The sequence below is a fragment of the Carettochelys insculpta genome, chromosome 5, assembly GCF_033958435.1.
Source record: "Carettochelys insculpta isolate YL-2023 chromosome 5, ASM3395843v1, whole genome shotgun sequence".
NCBI classification, from domain to species: domain Eukaryota; kingdom Metazoa; phylum Chordata; order Testudines; family Carettochelyidae; genus Carettochelys; species Carettochelys insculpta.
In genome coordinates this window covers 3,060,894-3,083,473 of record NC_134141.1, presented here as the reverse complement: position 1 = coordinate 3,083,473, position 22,580 = coordinate 3,060,894, and the positions used below count along the sequence as shown (strand labels likewise).

General features: G+C 41.9%; 1 protein-coding gene across 5 annotated transcripts in view; it reads right to left on the bottom strand.

The window, feature by feature from the left end:
* RNF38 (ring finger protein 38) overlaps positions 1-22,580 on the bottom strand; it is a 190,219-nt gene that overhangs the window by 64,922 nt on the left and 102,717 nt on the right. The window contains exon 1 of one of the 5 annotated variants that reach the window (XM_074994535.1): positions 16,299-16,322. The exons of 2 other annotated variants lie outside the window; for them this stretch is intronic. The gene's annotated coding sequence lies outside the window, so the exon portion shown is untranslated. Of the gene's footprint in view, positions 1-15,584; positions 15,846-16,144; positions 16,261-16,298; positions 16,323-22,580 lie in introns of those variants that run through there. 2 more of the 5 variants (XM_074994532.1, XM_074994534.1) reach the window with 2 other exon arrangements.

Here is a 22,580-nt window from a genome sequence, read left to right as displayed (position 1 = left end):
ACCTGCTCCAACAAATCCACATCCTTTTTATAGCGGGGGGCCCAAAACTGGACACAATATTCCAGATGTGGCCTCACCAGTGCTGAATAGAGAGGAATAACTGCTTCTCTAGATCTGCTCAAAATGTTCCTCCTAATGCACCCTAGTATGCCATTAGCCTTCTTGGCTACAAGGGCACACTGTTTACTCATATCCAGCCTTTCACCCACCATAACCCCTAGGTCCCTTTCCATCATACTGCTGTGAGCCAGTCGGTCCCCAGCCTGTAACAATGCTTGGGATTCTTCCACGCCAGGTGCAGGACTCTACACTTCTCCTTATTGGACTGCATCAGATTTCTTTTGGCCCAGTGCTCCAATTTATGCAGGTCCCTCTGGATTCTCTCTACCCTTCAACGAATCTACCTCTCCCCCTAGTTTTGTGTCATCTGCAAACTTGCTGAGGGTGCAATCCAGTCCCTCATCCAGGTCATTAATAAAGAGGTTGAATAACACCGGCCCCAGAACCAAGCCTTGCAGCACTCCGCTTGAAACAGACCACCATCCAGATATTGAGCCACTGACCACAACCCACTGGGCCCGACCATCAAGCCAGCTTTCTATCCATCTCATTGTCCAAGGATCCAATCGACAGTTCCTTAATTTATGGACAACAATGTTGTGGGAGACCATATCAAAAGCCTTGCTGAAGTCAAGGTATTTAACATCCACTGAGTTCCCTATGTCCACAGAGCTTGTTACCTCGTCATAGAAGCTAATCAGACTAGTCAGGCAGGACTTGCCCCTGGTGAATCCATGTTGGCTATTTTTGATCACTTGCCCCTCTTCCAAGTGCTCCAAAACAGATTCCTTGAGGATTCCCTCCATTATATTCCCAGGGATTGAGGTAAGGCTGACAGGTCTATAGTTCCCTGGATTGCCCTCCTTTCCTTTTTTAAAGATGGACACTACATTTGCCTTCTTCTAGTCATCCAGGATCTTCCCCGATCTCCAAGAGTCTTCAAGGATAATGGCCAAAGGTTCAGCAATGACCTCTGCCAATTCCCTCAGTACCCTGGGGTGCATTAAATCCAGACCCATGGACTTGAGCACATCTAGTTTTTCTAGATAGCTCACAACCTGCTCCTTACCCATAGATGGCTGCCCTCCACCTTCCCATACTGCATTGTCTAGGACCGTCATGTGGCAAAACAAGCATTGAGTACTTCAGCTTTTCCTGCATCCTCTCTCACTAGGTTACCTCGCTCATCAAGCAATGGCCCCACACCTTCTCTGATAACCTGTTTATTGTTCGCACACCTGTAGAAAATGTTCTTCTTACTCTTCACATCCCTTGCCAGTTGCAGTTCCAATTGTGCTTTTGTTTTCCTGATTACTGCCCAGCATTCTCCAGCCATATGTTTATACTCCTCCTTAGTCAACTGTCCACATTTCCATTTCTTGTATGCACCCTTTTTTAATTTAAGCTGACTAAGGATTTCCCTGTTAAGCCAAGCTAGTTGCCTACCATGTTTGCATTTCTTACTATGCAGCGGGGATTGTTTGTTCCTGTGCCTTCAGGTAGACTTCTTTAAAATACTGCCAGTTCTCTTCAACTCTTTTCCCCTTCATCTTTGTTTCCCAAGGGATCCTGCTCATTCATTCTCTCAGGGAGTCAAAGTCTGCTCTTCTGAAATCAAGGGTCTGTATGTTACTGCTCACCTTTCTTTCTTTTGTCCAGATCATGAAATCTACGATCTCATGGTCACTGCAGCCCAGATTCTCTCCCACTTCTATTTCTTCTACTAGTTCTCCCAAAGATCACAGTTTCACCTTCACAGATGCTATCTGTGAACTCTGTATGGGACAGTCTTGAACGCAGCTGTTCCCTTCCGTATCCTGGCATTGATATCCTTGTCTGTTCCTCCATCTCTACTCATAATATTTCCCAAGTAGGTAAACTGCTCCACATATAAAAACACCAAGAGCCCACCTCAAATCTAGTAATTCTTGTTTGTTGGCAGTAAAAGACCCCAAAGACTCTCCCACACGTATCAAGAAAGGAAAGGTGGAAGGCAACCACAATTCCATACAAACCCCAATATGACCCACTTTCAACAGAATCCACACATCACATGACAGAAGCACCTACTTTGCCCATAAATGAGGACTGATACCCAATCATATTTGTGTTTGAGGAAACAGACTTCATGCTATGGTACACTTTGTCAATGTCCCAAATGACCATGTACTGTTGGTATCTTTGCCAGTCACTCCACAACACCTGACACAACCAACTAAACTGCCAATATAGACATGTTATCTAACACTGCTTTTTCTAACCAATTTGAAATTAAAGAGACTGTCATTACACTATTCTATTTTAGCTCTACTTCTTTACTTGCTTGCTCATTTTCTTGTATCTTACATCTTATTTCTGTCACTTCCAATCTTTACACCTAAAGAAAACTCTCTCCTCCATGTCTTAGACCTGGCCTATACCTACAATATAGAGGGCTCATCTACACTAGACCCCTTCTTCAAAGGGGGCATGTAAATGAGCCAGATCAATGAACAGCAATGAGGTGCTGCACTGCATATGCAGCACCTTGTTGGCATAATTCTTGTCTCAAACTTTGAAGTTAACTTCGAAGCCCCAGCAAGCAGTGCAGCCGTGGGCACTTCGAAGTGCCCGTGGCTACAATGCTTGCCAGTGCTTTGAAATTAGCAACTTTGAAGTTTGTGCAGTGAGAATTATGCCAATGAGGTGCTGCATATGCAGTGCAGCACCTCATTGCTATCATCGATCTGGCTCATTTACATGTTCCCTTCGAGCCCAGAGAGACATTCCCCAGGGTACAATATGGACTGCCAGACAACTGTCTCCCCTCAGTTCTCCACTTTGGGGAGCTTTTTCCATTGGTGTCTCAATGATGCAATCGTTCCTGGCCTCCTGTCACATAACTTTTAGCATATAAACTAGTCTCAGCTGAGTTATGTGAATGCTTTTAAAAGGGGCACTCCTGAATGATTTTGCAGTATAACACCAGCAAATTCCATACCCAGATTTTTCCCCAGAAATACAGTAAACTCTTTTTTAATCCAGCATTATATCATAAAGAACGCCAATAAACTGCATTTTAACCAAAAAGTAAATTTTAGTTATGTTTTCCGTAAGTACAGTGTAGTGAAAGTAAATACAGCAAATACAGTATGTTTACAATAGTACTGTTTGATAAATAAATCACTCTACATACATTTGTTTCTTAATTTCTAATCTTGTTTTTCTTTAGTGTTATACATTGCTAGGTACAGCTCTCTATTATCCAGAATATTTGAATATCTGGCAACCTCCTGGTCCCGGGGCTGCCGGATATGAAAGAGTTTACTCTAGGAGTCTTGTACCATTCAGAAAGAAAGAAATGGTCAATGCCAGTTCACGGAATGTTTGTCATTTCAGTAACAGAAAAGTATATGCATAAATCCCATTATCTCAAATGAAGCCTCTCAAACACACACAACCAAAATAGAGACTGGGTTAGATAAAAAACAACAAAACAAATGTATTAACTACAGATACATTTTAAGTGATTTCAAGTAATGAGGCACAGAAGTCAGAAATAGTTACTTTCAAATAAAAGATTAAATGCAAACTAAAACTAAGTGACCTTAAAGGAAAGGGACCTCTCTCTCCCTAAGTTCTTTTGAAATCTTACTGACTGAATGCCTTTCAAACAGGACCCCTCCCCCAGTCCAATGCTCCACTCTTTGTGGGGGCCGTGGGTAGAGAGAAAGCAAAGATTTGGGATCCCAGTTCCCCATTTTTCTTCCTCTTTGAGAATCATCTCCAGCTGGTGTGCAGGCAACAGAATATGTTTATACAAGAACTGCCACGTGCAATCGCCAAGATGTAAATTTCTCATCTACAACCTTCCTCTTGCTGCATAGGTGCTACTTTCTCAGGTGACAGTCCCTGTGGTTATGCTGACACCTGCCTGAGGTGCTGGCTAGCTTTTTGTCTCTGGGCAACTGGTCAGAAGGGGTTTCCTCAGAACTGGAACATGTCTTCCACAGTAGACTTTTTAACTACAAAGCTGCCAAATATATTTTACCGGAAGAATAATGTACAGAACGAGTTTTCAAATGCTACGTCACAAGGCATACTTTGTCACAAACTGATCATACTCTTGTAAAAAAGATAAACATAAGGATGCAGCTTATCACATGGAGGTCAACCTACCTACGTTGTTCAAGAATGTGGAAAGTTTTACTCCTTGGTTAGGTCAACTCACCTGCACCGTAGGCACAGAAGGTTGAAAGAAGAATTTTTCATCAATGTAACCAGCACACCTTTTGAGGGGAGGTGGATTTCCTATAACAATGGGAAAATCCCATAGTAGCTACAGGACTTGTACGGGTAGACACAGCCTCAAGTGCCTTATGATTTAGCAATGTAGGGACTTCCCCTGACAAGCATGTTTATGGCTCATGTCAATGTTCCACTGTTTTTCCCTTTCCCAGACCACTTACTCTGCATTTCTATTGGCTGTTACCACACAACAAGACAACTCACCATTGGCAAAAGCACTCTACAGCGCTACCACAAGAAAAACTGCACAAATCAGGTTGATTAATAATAGTGAAGAAACAATCAAGCTCTAGTCAACGGCCTCTCAATCCATGCCGCAGCTTAGGCTCGGTCAGCAGGAAAACAGCAACTCCGGTGCACGACTTGCATAGAAAGAAAAAAAAAATGACAAAAATACATGCAGATTGAATGGTCTACCCCAACTGGAATACATATATTAGACAGCAGTTAGAAAGAAGTCTTGCTTACACAGTGTTATGAAGGTTTTTTTTTTTTTAAGGTATCAGCTGTAGAACGGAAATTAAGTTGTAACTACAGATAATCTAAACATAAAATTCATTGGACCACATTAGCATTTTACAAATGCCATTTTACTTAATCTCTGGGGATTAAAATCCCCATTTTATACTAAAAAGATGAACACACATACACTATATATTATATATAAAAATAGAAAAAATACCATGGCTAAAAATGTAGAATTTTCTTGTTTGATGCACACTTTACTGTATTTTAAAAAAAAAAAAAAAAAAAAACCCTCATCTAGTCATTGTCCGCATCTTGATCAGTTATATCAAAAAAAAGTGTAACAGAATCTACTGTGTCCCCCACTAATGGAACATTTTAAGTTTATAGTATTTAATCGCGATTTACTGACACTGAGTCAAGAGCCTAAGAACAGGTGTCCTCTGCTGGCTGGCCCTAAAACTGCATTTATAAATGCTGATAAAATGACAATTTAGCATTTTAGTGTTCCAAAACATAGTTATTATTTCACAAAAACTCACCGTACTTTGTTGAACTATACTCAGTCACCAAAACTGACCCTCCTAGAGCCAATAAACAATGGTGTATCCCCCTCATCTCACTTTCAGAGCATACTGGTATCTTGAATACAAATTGTGTGGCAAATACAGGATACTGTCTGGATTTCCGCTGGCATTGCTGTTGCTTTGACAGTGCCAAATCCTTTTCATAAATCACAAGTCATACTGAACTGCATGTTCAGAGTCAACTATAATTCAAGCCCAATTTAAAAACTACTAGTTTTATTGCAGTGGTCCGAGACAGCTTCATATTTCGACTGTAGTAGTATTTTTAACATTTTTAAAAAATTATTTACTGGGTGTAAATTATGCAGTTAAAAACTAGAATATTTAATTGCTGCATGTGAAGAAAGGTGAGACAACTTAGCAACTGTTAATTTTTTAATCTAAAAAATTCTGCACACAATAATGCATAAATACGATCAATAAAAAAGAATCAGCAAACTGTAACCACTGAGATTATTAATTTTCCATGTATATACTCAAACTAAAAGAGCCCTATCTATAAAGACGCAACTCATGCATTACATCTGAAGCAACTATTTTTTGTAATACTAAAACAACTTATAAGAATTAAAAAGACAAGCACTGCAATCTCATCAAAGTTCTTCAAATTTAATTTTAATAGTATTTACATGTCAAAGACAACACTGGACTCCATTTAAATACAAATTGCTGCATGCAAACAGCAATTTAAATAATTTAAAATATAAAAAGATTATGCATTCCTTATTTTTTAAAGAAATGAATCAAACCAATTTTAATACTTCTAAAGGATCCAAAAAAGATAAAATGTGTTTATTTTTGTGTTATATCAAGGTGGAATTTTTCAGTTAGAGACTGTCACCTAGCATCTTACACAAATTCTTTTTTATTACTGTGATTTGGATAATCAACCATACTGACCTAAACTGTTAAAAAACCAGTCTCCTAATTAGAAAAAAATGCAAGATTAGCATCAATAGGTCATGCATTTACTTAGACTGCCTAAATTTGTTACGTTGTATTCAACTTATTGTTTCAGTCACCAAACATTTCATTCAGATTTTTCAAATGTTGGATAATGAATCCCACTAATTCAATTTCAGTGAAGTGTGGATGGCATGATGTAAAAGAAAATAAGAACTGCAGTTTTTGCAAGAACTTTCTGAAAATGTAAAATGCAAGAAAGCAATACTTGGCATCTCACCATTAAATACTTAAAACCATTTCTCTGTGACAACTGCAAGGGTTAAAAGCTATACAATCAAAAGCTAAAGTATTTTTGTGCAATTATATTAGTTTCATATATCTGCTCCTCTTCAAGTTATCAACTAAGATCAGCGTTCAAGTTGTAGTGCCGCCACCAGCACCTACATCAAGGCAGATGATGGTAACAGTAGCTCTTGGATACACACAGAACCCTGAACTCTAATTCTAGCACGCAAGGACAAAGTAAAATTCCAACAATTTACAAATAAAATCCGTAATTTATTATGGTGAATGTGGTAATTTTTCCATTAAGGTTGAAATAATTTGCCATTAAGTATTATGGACACCGTTTTCTTTTAAACTTTATCAGTATTAAAAATGAACACCTCAACATTTTACACTGCACATCTTTCCAGATGGTAAATTTTCTTTTTCTAATGAGCAGGGAAATTGGGAAGTCTGGCGCAAGCAAAACAAAGTGTTTTAGAGATACTGGATTTCAGAAGAATGAGGTGACATTCAATTTTGAGAACGGCTCTAATTTTTTTAGACACCCATCTCCAACTGGGGAAAGGAAGGATGGGCAAATATACTCATCAACAGCCTGACAAGTACGTGCATTCTAAGGCTCTATCTACAAGCAGGATTTGTAATAATATTTAAGTTAGTTTTCTTTTGGGGGGAGGGGGGTTGGTGTTTGTTTGTTTTTTTTAAATCTAAGTATACCAGTACAACCCTTACGGCAAAAAGTACTTAGAACCATTTCAGCTATTCCATATGGAATAAGGGCATATTGCTACCAATGCTGCCACCGGAGCAGCCTGCATTCACATTTGGACTGACAAAGTAGAATGGGGCAGATCAGTGCACAAGATCAGGGAGCCAGGTTAGCTGTCCCCCTTCCTGTTTTCATACTTCTCTTTCCAGCCATCCTACCTTCTCTCTCTCCCAACCCCACCAATTTTTTCTCTTTTTATAATCAAGTAGGCTAAACACGATGTTGATAATATTGCAGGCTATGTAGATGAGCATTAAGTAATCCTCTGAGTGTCTAGTAGGCATGTTTGGACTTTATACTATGCTGAACTTAACTTGTTCTTGCCTACACGAACTGTAGGCACAGTCAGCATCATGTTATCCCATGTACTGTTTAAACAGGGTAACATTTCTGCATATAGACAAAGCCCATCTGGAGAGCAGCTTTTCAGGCCAGTACTATGGGGCCAAAAGTAAATGGTTTTACTCTTTTGGGCATTCATTATATGTAGGCAACAGCCTAAATATTAAAGACATAGTATATTAGCCTGAATAATTCCCCCCCCCCGCCCCCAAACTCTCTCATTCTTCTTTCAAGATTACTTTGGGATGCACCCTTGCCCTCAGTAGCTCCTGGGATTTCTTCTGTGAATTAGAGACATAACCATTATGAATACGAATTAGAGACAACCATTATGAATATGTTAATATTGGCTGTACCCTGAACTGGTTTTACAGCTCCCACACAATCTGTGCTGGGAGGCAACAACATAATGGATTTAACCTAAGCTGTCTGATAACTTTAACCAAGTTACTACAGCAATGATTAAGTACAAATGGCCATAGGAAGTTGGGGAAGTTCAAAGTCACTTTCAACACACACTTTCAGGCCTCTTACACTTCTCTGTGATGTACAAAATGGCATAAAACTGAGATGGAAAAACCTCCTGCAAAAAGAAGGGCTCCAATGCTCCCGAAATAAAATAAAATACACTCACACAAAAACAGGAGAATGCAGATACTTCACACAAATCCGAGAATACAGGAAAGGGGGGGGAACTGGCTACCCCCCCCCCCATTTTTAAATAAATAAGTAAATAAATAGATTAACATCCAATTTCTGTTTTTAACTCTGTAAACAGGAGGTAACAAAATCAAACTGGCTTAAAAGTCTGAGGAAGGGAAGAAACAATCCTGAAATTAAGCCCAGCATGACTAATTTGAACAAAATAAAGGATTGTGCAATCTGATTAGTGAATTTAAACATCTACAATAAGCCAAAAAGTTTATGCATCACAAAAACTGATCAAAATAAAAATTGAGCCTTCTCATGTGTAAGTTACTGGTAATATCAGATCTTAAAAATGGAACAGTTTTTAAAAATTAATGTAAGTATTATAATGTGTTCATGCAGGTGGATATTAATACTGGTTTCAAATAAAGCTCTTTGGGCACAACCTGCCTAATGCATAAAAGGCGTGTGTGTGTGTAAAAATCAAATCCTTTCAAATGCTCCATGACCATTGTCACTTCTTTGTTCATCTCCTGGCCCTGCCAGGAGACTGAGATAATTAAAGGAAGGTATAAGCACTGCGAAGAAAACACAACCTAGGATATACTGCTTTATGTCTCCATTTCATCTGACCTAACCAAATCACTGAATGGCTTTATTCAGTCTTAGTAAGACTGAGGCACAGACAGATGGGACGTACCCAATTTAATCTAATCTAAACTATAGTACTGCTGATTATCTGGAGAAAGCAGGCAAAAAAATAAGAATACTACCTATCCCTTTGAAAGAGACTCATTTCTTCCCTTTATTAGTACATTTACAATTCAGAGGTCCAGCTGCTATGCAGTCAGGTTAGCTTATCACTCAGGCATTGCTAACATGCTGCAACATCTGTTTACTGATTCATACCTTTGTTACATTAAGGTAAAACATTACTATGTTCTCTATGTAAGGATACATCTTAAAACTAACAGAAAAACTGCTACAGAATGCAACAGCCAGCATCTATAAATATCTACCCTGGGAACAAATATTTAAAATGGCTTCTTCAACATAGCGGTACAAGATACGACATGATGCAGTGGCTGTAAGTGAAGGTAGACAAGTTCAGAACAGAAATAATGAGTGAGTGCTAGCAGTGAGAGTAGATAACCATTAGAACAATTTATTAAGGGTCATAATAGACTGATACCACCTTTAATGACACTGACATAACTGACCATTTTAAATCAAGGCTAGATGTTTTTCTGAAAAGTCTACTCTAAGAATTTGTTTGCGGTAGTTTCCCCAGACTGACCCAGGCAGGTCAAATCTGATATTGTCTGTTCTGGCCTTAGAACCCATGAACTTCTGCTCAACTGGGAATCCCACAAGCATTAGTGCTCACAACTTCAAGGTGTTGCTCTGACACGAAAGCTGAGTAGTTTTGAATCTATCTAAAACTACCTCTCTCTGCAACTCCCCACCCCAATAAACGTCAGAAGATATTTTCAAGCTGAAGCTCCATTAGCAAGGAGTTGGTGGCAAGGTATTCTCTGCGAGAGCCTCTGGATTTTACACTTACTTCCAACAATCTTTCCATAATACTTCAAAACTTGGGAACCTTAACAATACACTTCACAACCAAACTTTTCCTGGGCATCTGAACTGCTGGAGATCAAATTATAATGCCTTGTTATATCTGGGTATCAGTTTTTGTTGTTCTTTGAAATAATGACATCTTGTTCTTGTTTTAACACTGTATAAACCCAAATATAGGTAGATGAGAATCAATTTCTCCCCTAAATTTAGTAGTCAAAATCATGTTGTCTCACCTGCTGGAAACTTGTATTTGTACACCAGTATAAACGTCTAAAATTGCCCTCCTATAGAGATTAGATTCAAAGAATGTTTGTATTTATGTTTTAAACCGTTTATTTTTTAGTATAACACAGCATGAGGTTAATGCATGTGAGTACACTTGCTGCAAAAAACACAATCATGTAATCAGTTTTAGGAGTCTTTTGTAGCAGAAACATCAAGCACCTTCTCCCTTCTCTACCAAACTCCCTTTTGACAAGGGAACAGAAGTAGAGTTATAAACTGTGGTAAAAGTGGATTCAATTAAAATGGTACTTTAGAAGCAAAAAACCATAATCAAAGCTCAGATGATTACAAGTGTATTATTCCTGAATCACTGCTGTATTGAGGCTCAAAATATGTAAACAACTTCAAGCAGTACAACACAGTATTTCAATAAAAGTTACCAACACATCAAATTTGTTCTATATGAACTCTCAAAATAAATAGCAATAGAAGACTTTAAGAAACTGAGCAATTCCTTACAGAAGTGTCAGTGTTTTCCTTTTTAAAATGTAGGAAGTGAAATAGAATCACAGAACACTAGAACTTGAAGGGACCTCAAGAGATCATGGAGTCCAGTCCCCTGCCCTCAACAGGAACAAGCACCAAGATAAGCCATGACAGATGTTTGTCTCACCTGCTCTCAAATATCTCTAAAGATGGAGATTCTACAGCCTCCTTGGCCACTTTATTCCAGTGCTTAACCACCCTAACAGATCAAGATAATATATCTGAACAAACTAGTGTGCAGCTCTCTTCAGAACTTTTCCTTACAGTAAAATTTTAAATTCACCTGAAACACCACTATAAACTTTACTTCAGCTGTTAAAAAAATAAGTGTTATGCACTGAGGCAGAAGGCGCTAAGCCCTGAAGCCCCCTCCTGGAGGTCTTTTGGTCCTGCTACACTCCAACTCAACAATGGCCGTAAAGAGGTCCTCTGAGCTGCCTAGTTTGGCTGTGAGAGAAGCAGCCAATGGGGCCAGCACGTCAGCATAAGAGCTGCAAGGCCAGAGTAAGCACAATTACTTGTTAGAACTGGAGAAGAGCAGATGATGGTCTGTGCTGGGACTTCACCAGGACAGGGCCATGAGGTAAGAACGAAGAATGTGCCGGAGCCCTGGGAAAGTGGCCCAGGGAATTACAGCAGCAGTGCAGTTACTCAATGGGACACTACAGAGAGCAGTTATCCCCAGGGTCCTTGGACAGGGAGCTGGCGTAGAGAGGTGGGCTATGGTCCCCCCAGCCCTCATTAGTCACTGAGGAAGAGGTTGGTCTTTGAGGCACCCCCGAGATGAGAACTGAACTTCAATGGACCACTGGAGAACTATAACCAGAAAGGCCTTAGGAAGGCAAAGATATTGCCTTCATAGAAGGAGTCCTGGGGCACCATTTTATTCTGAAGCGGGGACAGAGAAAGACATTACAGAGGGCACTGAGAGGCCCTTATTTCATTTGCATCCTGGAAGATAGAGACTGTGTCTTTCTGTTGGAGGCTTGAGTCATCAAAAAGCCACTAAGAAGAGAGACATGGTGCAGGCTCATGTACTTGGCCAGGATGTACTCATGAGAGATGAGCACACCATCATAACAGTCTTACAAACAGCAGATGGGACCAAAAACCATCTAAAATTAGGGGACAGCTGCCCAACAATATAATACTGAACTACAAAATTAGGTGTGGCATTTGCTGAAAAGTGCCAGAAAAAAAATTGGAGAAAACAAATGGTAATATGAGAAAACACACATTTAACATGAGAACAGACAAATTGGTCAGATGAAGGTATGCTGAGCTCAGCATCCTGTCTTCCGACAGTGGACAATGCAGGGTGCCCCAGAAAGAATGAACAAATCAATTTAGTAATCCATCCTCCATTGCCCAGTCCAACCTTCCACCAAAACCTGAATACACTAACCAAAAGAAAAACTTTTTGTCTTACAAAACTAAACATTATGACAGCCACAGCACCAATTCTTATACTTCTGTAAGGGGATGTATTTATACCTACTGAATGAGGCAATAAACTAGAATAGAACCATTACAGCGCCACTGCAAACTCCAGCCTAGAGATAGCAGAACCCTAACCCTGCAAATAATTTCCACCTGAAAGCCAGACCAAGGAAGTCTGTGCCATAATTTCGTAACACGCATTTCAGATATTCTGAACACATTTGTGCTTCTGCGTTACATTTATCCCCTTTGTTTACAAGTACAGTATCATGACTTTCAGAATCAAATCTATGACAGCTAGAGTTTGTGGCAGGATGCTGGTGTTGTATGCAGCCAAAAGAAGCCTGTAACTATATATGCAAGTTATATACCTCGTAAGCCTCCAGAACATCACCACAAATAGATGAAAAACAAAAACCAGAAGAAAAATTTTGGAACTGGAAAACCTATTAAAGCAGAATGCAGCATTTGCGGAGTTATCTACCCAAGGGGAAGGGGAATTCTGTGTTGCACTTGTGTGAGACTGTCAATTATGAAAAATCCCAACTACATCCCTAACGTCAACTCATGACATAGGTCCATTCTGAAACCTAAGGTGGTTCGCCATCCTGCATCTGCAAATAGAAGAAAAAAAAGTTTGCAAGAGACAGATTAAATGGCAAATCCTCCATCAATCCCACTTATAAAAACTGATCCTAGAGTTAACCACCCCTTAACCCACACAAGTTAATGATACTAATTTCCTTCATAAAGCCCTTTAAGATCTACTGGTGAAAAGCATTATACAAAAACAAGTTTTGATACTGTTTGTAAGTGGGAAAAGATGCTTAAAGCAGTACTGTCATGTGATGATGACCACAATGCATACGATTCAATTTTAATTCTCCACGGAGATCCGTGGACGAAAAGTGATGCATAAGAGTCAGGTCTTATTCCCAATCTGTGCGCCTAACTACAGGCTAATCTACATTACCATGGAAGACTGACCAGGTTTGATTTCACACATGTGAAATTGAACTCTTGCGGTCAAAGTCAACCCCTGTGCTTCTCACAAGAGGCAAGGAGTGAGAAAGGTCAACAGAAGAAACTTTCCCATAGATCTTCTCCTGTTAAAACAGACAAGTTAGCCGAGCGTAGACATCAATTTTCACTATGCAACTGGCACAGCTAAAATTGCACATCTGCAGTTGACTTATGTCCAGTTTAGACACCGTCTACAATTTTTACACTGAATTTGTATATTTTTCTTTTGCTGAAACCGTAGACCTTGTGAAGCGTTTTCTTGCAACAGTTTAAAATAATGTCTATAATTCAAAGTGATGCCACTGGCAAAGACATGTTTAGGTCTTATGTAAAACACATGAAAACAAATTTTAGATGATCCCATCCACACTGACATACCAATGACACTTATCCCACTTGAAGCAGTAATTCCAAAACAAAGAAAAATGTGTGACTTGAGAGGGAACAGCTCCTATATCCCTACAGCAATACAAATGCAGAAAAAAGCTGTTCAGACCGCATTTTTTTAATCGAAAACTCATTGTAAAAAAGTCTGCATAGCCTGGAGGTGATGGTGATTTTGATTATATTTTAAAATGAGGCTTCAAAAATTACAGGAATCCCATTCATAATCAAAGGCAGCAAAAATACACTTTATAGCATAAAAGTTCTCAAACTTCAATTCACCATGGACCCTGTCTCAAAGAGTTCCTCTTGCAGATTTATAAGGCCAGAAGGGATTATTAAGATCCCCTTAACTGACCTCCTGCAGAACACAGGCCAGAAATCTCGCTTGAGCCTAAGTGCCTCCTTTAAAAATATATACCGCCTTGATTTAAAGGCATCAAGTGCTAGAGACTCTACCACATGCCATCTCCCTTTACAACAAGGACCCCCATTTGTAACCAGGCTACAAACATGTGGCAACTAAAATAGATCACATTTTCCAAATACTACTTTTTCATTTACATATTCCATTTCATTTTCTTCTTCATGAAAAATATATATCACATTTCTTTTGCTGTTCATCTCACTTTCCTTCCACCTATTGTTTCTCTTTCCCCCGGTAGGTGTTCTACAGATTGATCTTCTTCCTCTGTCCTTTGCACTTGCAGCCTGATTCCCTAAAAGCAGCTGTTTATTCTCCTATAGAACAATGATCCTTAATGATGGCAACAAAGGTTCCTTTAGTGAGGAAAATACTCCACCAATTTGCATGTTAGCCCTGAAAAGCAATCAGACCAACAAAATACTGGCTATATTTGGTCTTCCCTGTGAACAGAAAATTAAACTCTAACTGAATGCCCATATTCATGTCTCAGTTTCACATGTGCAAACTAACCCTAAGGTGACACAGGCACAACTAAGAGAATCTGGCCCACTGGATCTTTAACTAGGACACAGCAACCACAGAAACACAGCATGACTTGTGGCTCTCAGGGTCAGTTTACTGGGGTAGAAGTCAGAAAAAGCATTTGTGTATTTAAAACAGCACGTATTTAAGCTCGGAAAGATTAGATTTATCAGTAAATGTTGATAATTGTCCACTTTGCCATCTACACAGAAACTGATAAAAATATTTCTATCAATGACGACTGAAATTTAAAGAACGTGAGTCTGATTTAAGGCCATTTACGTCATCAATGTTGGCATAAAAGGATATTTTACATAAATGGAACCAAATATTTAGCTTTTTAAAATTTCCTCATCTACTATTATCTGACTCACCGACTCAGATTAAATGTAACCATGTTCAAGACCAAACTGGTACAAATAAAAAAGCTTAACAAATTCATGTCAATTTTTTTAATTACTGATTTATGACATGTCTACATATAAATGGTTTAGACCAGGCGTGTCCAACCCGTGGCCCGCATGCGGCCCCACAAGATCGTAAACTTTTAACATTATTATGTGATTTATATACATTAACTATATTATATATTTTATATGCGGCCCAAGACAATTCTTCACTCAATGCGGCCCAGGCAGGCCAAAAGGTTGGACACCCATGGTTTAGACATTACTAAAACCAATCTGCAAACTCAATCCCACTTTTATGGTCAATATTCATACTGGAACTGTACTTTAAAACATAATAGCAAAGGTTATAAAAACAGTCTGCTTGCTGTGAAAACTAACTACACCTGTTTTAATTTTTTATTCAAGTATGGAAGCAATTTTAATAGTCTTCCAAAAAAAGCTGCACGTTCCTCAGATGACTATACCCTTCTTTAAAGAGCCACTTTCAGTCACGTTAGAAACATCACGTAAGGTACACTTGTACATCTACTGTATTACATTGGCTGTGATCTGAGACAAGTCACAGAAAACACACGGAAATCTCCTGAATAGTTAAAGATGCAACTTCTATATCAGTGCAGTTGCATTTCCAAAACGCCGAGACATACACCGAGGAGGAAAACGGTATAACTGACCCATATTCTTTGCAGAAACTGCCGAACAATCGCTTACGTCTCCGACACTCCTCTCTCCCAGCTCCTCAGAGGACCCTTTTCCCTACCCATTGTTTTCCTCTTTATTGCGGCCACGCCGCGTTCTCGCCCCTCCCGCCCCCCATGAAACGCGCACTGCTCGTCCGAGCGACGCCGGGGCGGTGTGGGGGGGTCGGGTGCGGAGGCTCAGCAGGGCTTGTACCGAAGGGGAAGGGGGACTGCAGCGTGGGGAGACTCAGAACAAGGGCTCCCAACCCCACCCCAGCGTCCACACCTCACGAGGGGCCGGTTCCCGCTCTCCCGGCCCAGGCCCCCTACTCTCCTCCCGCCCTCGCCCAGCGCGGCAACGCCCTTTACGAAGCAGCAGCCCCGCCCGGCCCTGGCCGAGGGGGGACGAGCCCAGGCTCTGAGGTACCCGGCCGGCGCCCGCCCCCTCACGCCCACCCGCGCCAATGGAAGGCGGCCGGGCCCAGCCAGCACCCGCCCCAGGGGACACGCCGAACTCCGGCGGGCTCGCCCCTCCCCCGCCGGGAGGCCGGTACCTGCGGCCGCCCCACGGCTACCGCCAACGCGCCGCCGCCAGGGCCAGGCCTGCCCCCACCGCAGGATCGCTTCCGGGAGTGTCAGCCCGTCTCCTTCCTGCCATCGCCGGGGCGCCACGGCCGCACCCCTCCCTCTAGCAGCGGCGTCACCCACCTGGCTGCCCCGCCCGCCAATCACGGCGCGGGGCGGGGCCGCCCAGACCCCGCCCCTTCCTCCCAGCGCCGCGGAGCGCTCTTTGTTTTCACTCGGGGCGCGCAAGGCGGGGCTCCGGCGACCGACGAGCAGATTGCGTCACCGCGTTCCACAGCGGCACGCTGAGAGCCCGCGCGGGCGGCCGCTTTGAGGGGCGGGAAAGGAGAGGGTGAGTGACACGTGGGGGGCCCCGCCCCACGCCCGAGGAAGCGGCAGTGTCACTTCAGGTGCCCCGGCCCCAGTCCCAGGCCACCGCTCTGGTCTCAGCGCCCCCCCCCCCCCCCGGGCTGGGGTCACCCTCGCCCCAGGGAAGGTTCCCAACCCGCCAGGGCAGGCCTAGGGCGCCCGCTGACTCCCCAAAGCCAGGCTGGAGCTTGTCACGTTCAGCACCGTGGTGGGAACGGAAAAGCTCCTGGAATGGCTTCAGTCCCCGCTGGCAAACCTTGGCCCAGGACCCACACCTCCTAACCCCAGTACAGCGGACCCAGCCCACAGCGGGAGTCAGGCTCGGGGGTTCCTCCCCATTTTCCCACGTCCCAGAAGACTAATTTTTCTGCCCCAGTCACACTGCACCCACGGACCTTCCTGCACCCAGGAGCGGCTGGCCCTGCGTGAAACACCAGCACAGCTGTCAGGGACAAGGGCTGTTCACCTCACTTTGTGCACCCACCCTGACTGAGCCATTGTCTCTTGTGAATACCACTGTCTAACACCTTGGCAGCCACAAAGCGGCCTGGTGGCAACTACAGCAACTGCTACTAATGGACTGAGACTAAGAGCTTGCCGAAAAGGCAAAAGACAAGTGATAGAGCAGCTAGGAACAACAGCACAATGAGGTCAGCTAGCTTTCCGCCAACCACAACCAACTCAATCAGCTATCCAAAAGCCACTTACACTAGTGAAAATGTACTACAGACAACAGGCATGAAGTCACTATTGGATAATCGCGCTTTTAAAGAAAGGAACATCAACTTCATATTTCAACTTGTTTCAAAAAATCTCTCGTGCAAAGCACAAAAAGTAGCAATTAGTTCAAGAGACCAAAGATCACCACCTTGGCTTGAGTGGATTTCTGGTCCCGTTAAAAAAAATCTGCATAATGATGAAGGAAAGTCTACTAAATTCAATGTTTTCTATCCCTCCAGAACTGTAAACACAGAGAGCATTTTCTCTTTTACAAGCTGCTTCAATGTGTTGCACTATTTCAAGAGCGTATGCAGGTGCAGAAGGTAACTGTGGAGTGGGCAGTCATGATTCACAGAAAGTGACGACAGTAGGGACAGTGTAGAGGCACAGAATGTACTCAGGGATAACCTGTCTCCCTTGCAAAACCCAGAATTTGCCAGAAATAGGCAGTGCAATCACCAACCAATTAAACCCCTTCCCTACTTCAGTGTGAATCAATAACAACAAAGAAGGTTGATAGGTCATCTTTGAGAATGGGACAACCACTTTGCATTTTGGTGCTTTGACTAAAACCTATTGTCAATCAGAGAGGAAATGGCATACTCAAAAAAGCTGAGACTGACCTCAAGAAATAAAACTAGATTACTCTGGCTTTCAATGAGGTAGAAATTGCAAATATAACAGGTGACGAAAATCATATCCTTCAAGCAAACTTGACATTTTAAATCAGTCCAGATTAATTTTTCCCACACATTTTCTAGGAGTGGATCCTGCATCCTCCACCTGTAACTGGGAGCCAAAAGATTAAGCAAATTTCTCTTTCCTATCACATCTGTTTTTCCTCTTCTATTTTATAATGAAAATGGGATAAGATATTTTCTACTATACAGTTAACATCCATCCTGTGATACCAACAGTAAATTCCTCTCCATTCCACCAAAATTGGAAAAAAAATATTTAGGATGCTGTGGACAATGAATATTGTTTGTATTGAATCAGCCCCAATGAGTGGGATCTCCCTTGTTCGAGCAACCTAAATCCAGCAAAGATACAAGGCCATGAGATATCCAGATCTTTGGCTCTGCACGAGGTTGACACACCTAGCAGAAAAGTAGAACTGTTCTGTTCAGAAAGTTAAGGACTTTAACATCCACTGAAGTCAACAGAAGAATTTCTATTACAGAGTTGGTGTCCTGTAGCAAACCCACTACAGTAAATAATTCTATATATATTCAAAATACTTGTTCATTCACTTCCATCAAATTATGGGGCAAAAATCTCAGAAGTAATAACCTACTGCCTGAGGCAAATGATTATAGCATTACAATATTTGGTTAAGGTACTGATAGCCAAAGCCCTTATTATAATACCCAACATCCGTGGTGCAATGTAAAAGAGCTCTTTCCAACAACTCTTAGAGAAGTCTGCCAGACTTTCACTAACTGGTACCCATATTCTCTGTAAAAATTAAAAGGCACAGAAAGTAACTGTGTGGGAGAGAGAACACATGTATTGCATGGGTTCCTGTTCCGTGGCCATTTTCTGGGGGTAGTTAAAAATAATCTCACAGCAAGAAGTGATTTTCTTGCTGCTTTCTGATTCCCCATTCCACTGTTCTACTAGGCAAAGGTATTCAAATTATGTACCTCTACTCTTCCACTGATAGAAGAGGTGGCTGTGAAAAAACAGCCAGCCAATCTAAGGAAGGAAAAGTGTCTTTCTTGGAAAGAAACCAACAAAATGTTGGAGACCATTGCTTCTTGGAAGGCTTCCTAAATTCTATTCATGCCAACCAGGTGGTGCACAAAGAGAGCGTCACTGCTTGCTTAACAGCAATTTCTCAAGTCACTGCCAAGATGCTGGATGTGACCTATGGCTAGGGACTTTCCTCGAGTATTGGTAACACCCACAGAAGATCTAAACAGTAGGACTTTAACTTAAGCTTGCCCCTGGAATCCTTCTCCCAGCTGAATGTTTCTGCACTTCATGCTTCACCCTCAGTCTCAGTGCTCTCAAGCAACCGGACACCTGGCTAGGCAGCCTTCTCCCTGAACTCCTTTCTGGTGACTGGAAATGCCGGAGAACCTTGCAGGGAGCTCTCTGTACAACCTGCCACTCATGGCATCTGCTAATGAGCATCTATCACCTTCTAGTACTCCTGCTCATCTCAATAGAAGCCAATGGCACCTATGCTAGACAAGGTGCAAGGAGGCTGTGCTATGCAGTAGATATCAGGAAAGGCAAGAAGCTGACCTGACATTGCAAAGAAACTGCACATTAAACACATCTCACAGAACTGGGAGGGACCTTGGGAGGTCACCAAGTGCAGTCTCCTGCCCCCTTGGCAGGACCAAGCACCAGTCCCTATTTTTTTTAAATCTATTTGCCCCAGATCCCTAAATGGCACCCTCAAGGATTGAGCTCACAACCCTGGGTTTAGCAGGCCAATGCTCAAACCCCTCCAAGCAGGGCTGTGATAATTTAATGGTCCTGCTTGCATCCGCCAACCTACTGGATTTACTGGGGTTTTTCAATTTTTTTTGAACTTCTACAGTATTTTGACATAACTGCAAATCACAGCATTCTTGCATACAGGCCTTCTCCCTACCCACGCCTGAACCGAGACGGTAGCAAGCAAGGAGAAATGAGGGAAAAGAAGGAACTAAGGTGTAATCATTAAATCTATTATTTCTTCTTTCTATATACGTGTGGGACTTTTGGGAAACAGGAGAATAAAGTAACAGTGGCCACTACCAAAACAATAAAATTAAAGCCCTGATATAATCAGATCTCAAAATAATGCCCAAAGAAAGCAGAGGAGCTACACAAGATAACTAACATTACCTTTTAACACAGAACTTCAACTGACAACTAGTGTGGTTTTGAACTGAATCAACAGGCACCAGGATGCATCTAAAGCACATTTCACTGTGCTTGAATTATATGAATGGTGATGTGAAATTAAGTCAGTCTAGAGTGCCACATTTTTAGACCACCGCATCTTATTTTTTTTCTTGCTCCCTCTTCTCCCAGTGCAGCACACCACATGACTGGCATCACACTGTTTTGATTCAAAGTCTGGTCAATACCAAGTCTACCCACTGTATGAAGAGCACATAGCAATAAGCTAGAACTGGGAGCATTTAAAGTCCGTGTTCCCTGAACTGTGGGGGACCTGAAAGGCTCGCTGGGCAAATGCAGATAATCATATACACACTCAAACGTGAGGGGAGCACGAGTGGTTTAATTTTCTTGAAATGCGTCTTAGCTATCAACAGTTTGGGAAGCATTTTCCTAACAGATCACTTTCCCTTCCTTCCTATTTCGGGAAAGCACTGTACAAAAAAAATACATTTCTATCAATAAACCAAGACATGCACATCCTGCCTCTCACAGAGTACACATACCAGCAAACTCAGAATGTGCGTCAGTCTAATGTAGAGAAACCTTGTAAGCTTTGCTCGCTATGTAAAATACTTCCCAATGCGCCCACCCCAAGGCTATATTACTAAACAGTATTTTAAAAATTCTTTGCTTTTCAAAGCACAAGGCAATGAAACCTGGCTTTTTGACACAGACAAGTCATTTAATTTAGAAATATGTACAAAACAGCCTTTTCATTTATAGACCCAAGTCATTTTATGGGACAGTAACAAGTTCAGCTCTACGCTATACTGAAATGTCAGAACACTTAATAAGTCAAGTGAAGACATAAGGTGCCAGAAGCTACTGTTATAGATACAACCTCATTTTCCCAGTCTTCTATCATTTCTTCCAAGACACTCAAATGTTTTTAGTTCCCTCCAGGGTTCCCCCCCATCAGTCAATATTACTCAGACTGCTGCACACAGTTTCATGAAAAATCAGAAGAGATGTAGAGACAAAAATATCTTGTATCATTAGTAGGATCTAAAAGTATTTAAACATGTTTTTCTATATCGCTATCAGATTACCACTAAATTCATTTTCTTTACTTAAACAAGTCCTGCATGCTACACGCATCCACCAATCTGGGGTGCTCACAATCCATAAGACTGTGCCACAGAACTGGGGCTCAGCAGCATTCTTGATTATTGCCCCGCTTTCTTTTAGTTTACAGAAAAACCCTCTTTAATATTATAGGTAGACTGAAGTGAGTTTCAGAAACTAATTAGCAAACTCAAACCCCCCTAAAACAGGGTACGCCTCCATCCTCCAAAGAGGATGGCACAATGTACTCCATGTATTCTGTGAGAAATACAACACTACATAATGATATTTACATCTATCAACATCAAGAATGCTATTTCAATTATGCCAAAGTCAAGAAATTCTGCTAAAGTTTCGCTCAACCTTAACTGTGCCCCACAGTGCGTTATAACATCTTCAGGGCATGGCTGTATCACGGTGATTATCCGTTCTGTTCTGGACGGGACAGCCCTGTATTTCACGCACCATCCCAGCATGCCGATTTATTTTGCCAAAGGATCTAATTGCCCTGCATTCCACTTTTCTACTAGCTGCCTGACTGCCCCAGGCTGGTGGGAGCCAGAGCCAGAGCTGCACGGTGGCGCGACTGTCGCCCAACTTTTCCCGGCTGGGGAGAGCCAAAACCAGACCTGCGTGGCAGAGCAGCTGCTGCCTGACTTCCCATGGCTGTGGGGAGCCAGGAGCCTTTGCTGGCCCAAGTCACCCTCAGCACAGGGCATCCAGCTCCCGACTCCCAGGAGGCAAACATCCATCCCATTTTGGCCGGGACGGCATCATTTCCCCATGCCCCATATTTGGCCGGGGAGATATGGTCACCTTAGGCTGTATTAAAAAAGATACTGAAATGAAGTAACTCAAAATACACTCCAAGCTGCCCTTCCATTGCCGGTTACTCTTAAGGTTCCTCCTCTCAGCTCAAGTTGTTCTCTTTCTCAAGTGATCCCCAGCTCCTTTAATCAGACAGGGTGAGGGGCACTTGTAAAAGCGGGTCAATGGAATGCACAGCATTTTCCAGCAGGATCATCACCTGGTAACAGAGAGGGATTCTCCAGCAAACACTGCCAACCGGCAAGCAGCTACTGAAGAACATTACCTTGCCATCTGCTGAGCTTTCAAAGCTAGCAGCAACTGATGCAACTAACCCAGCTCACAGATAACAGAACATTACAACTCCTTAGCTTTTACATATCTTGGCATAAACTCCATTCTAGTAACATTTCCCAAACCCAGTCAGTAAAAACAAAAAAACCTTTGAGGATATCCACAATTAAAATGACAACAGTGGTAAATAGTTCACTACACATGCAAGAGACTATAAGCAATAAATAAAGAGCAAAGTATTATTCTGCCAGACCTGATCAGGAGACG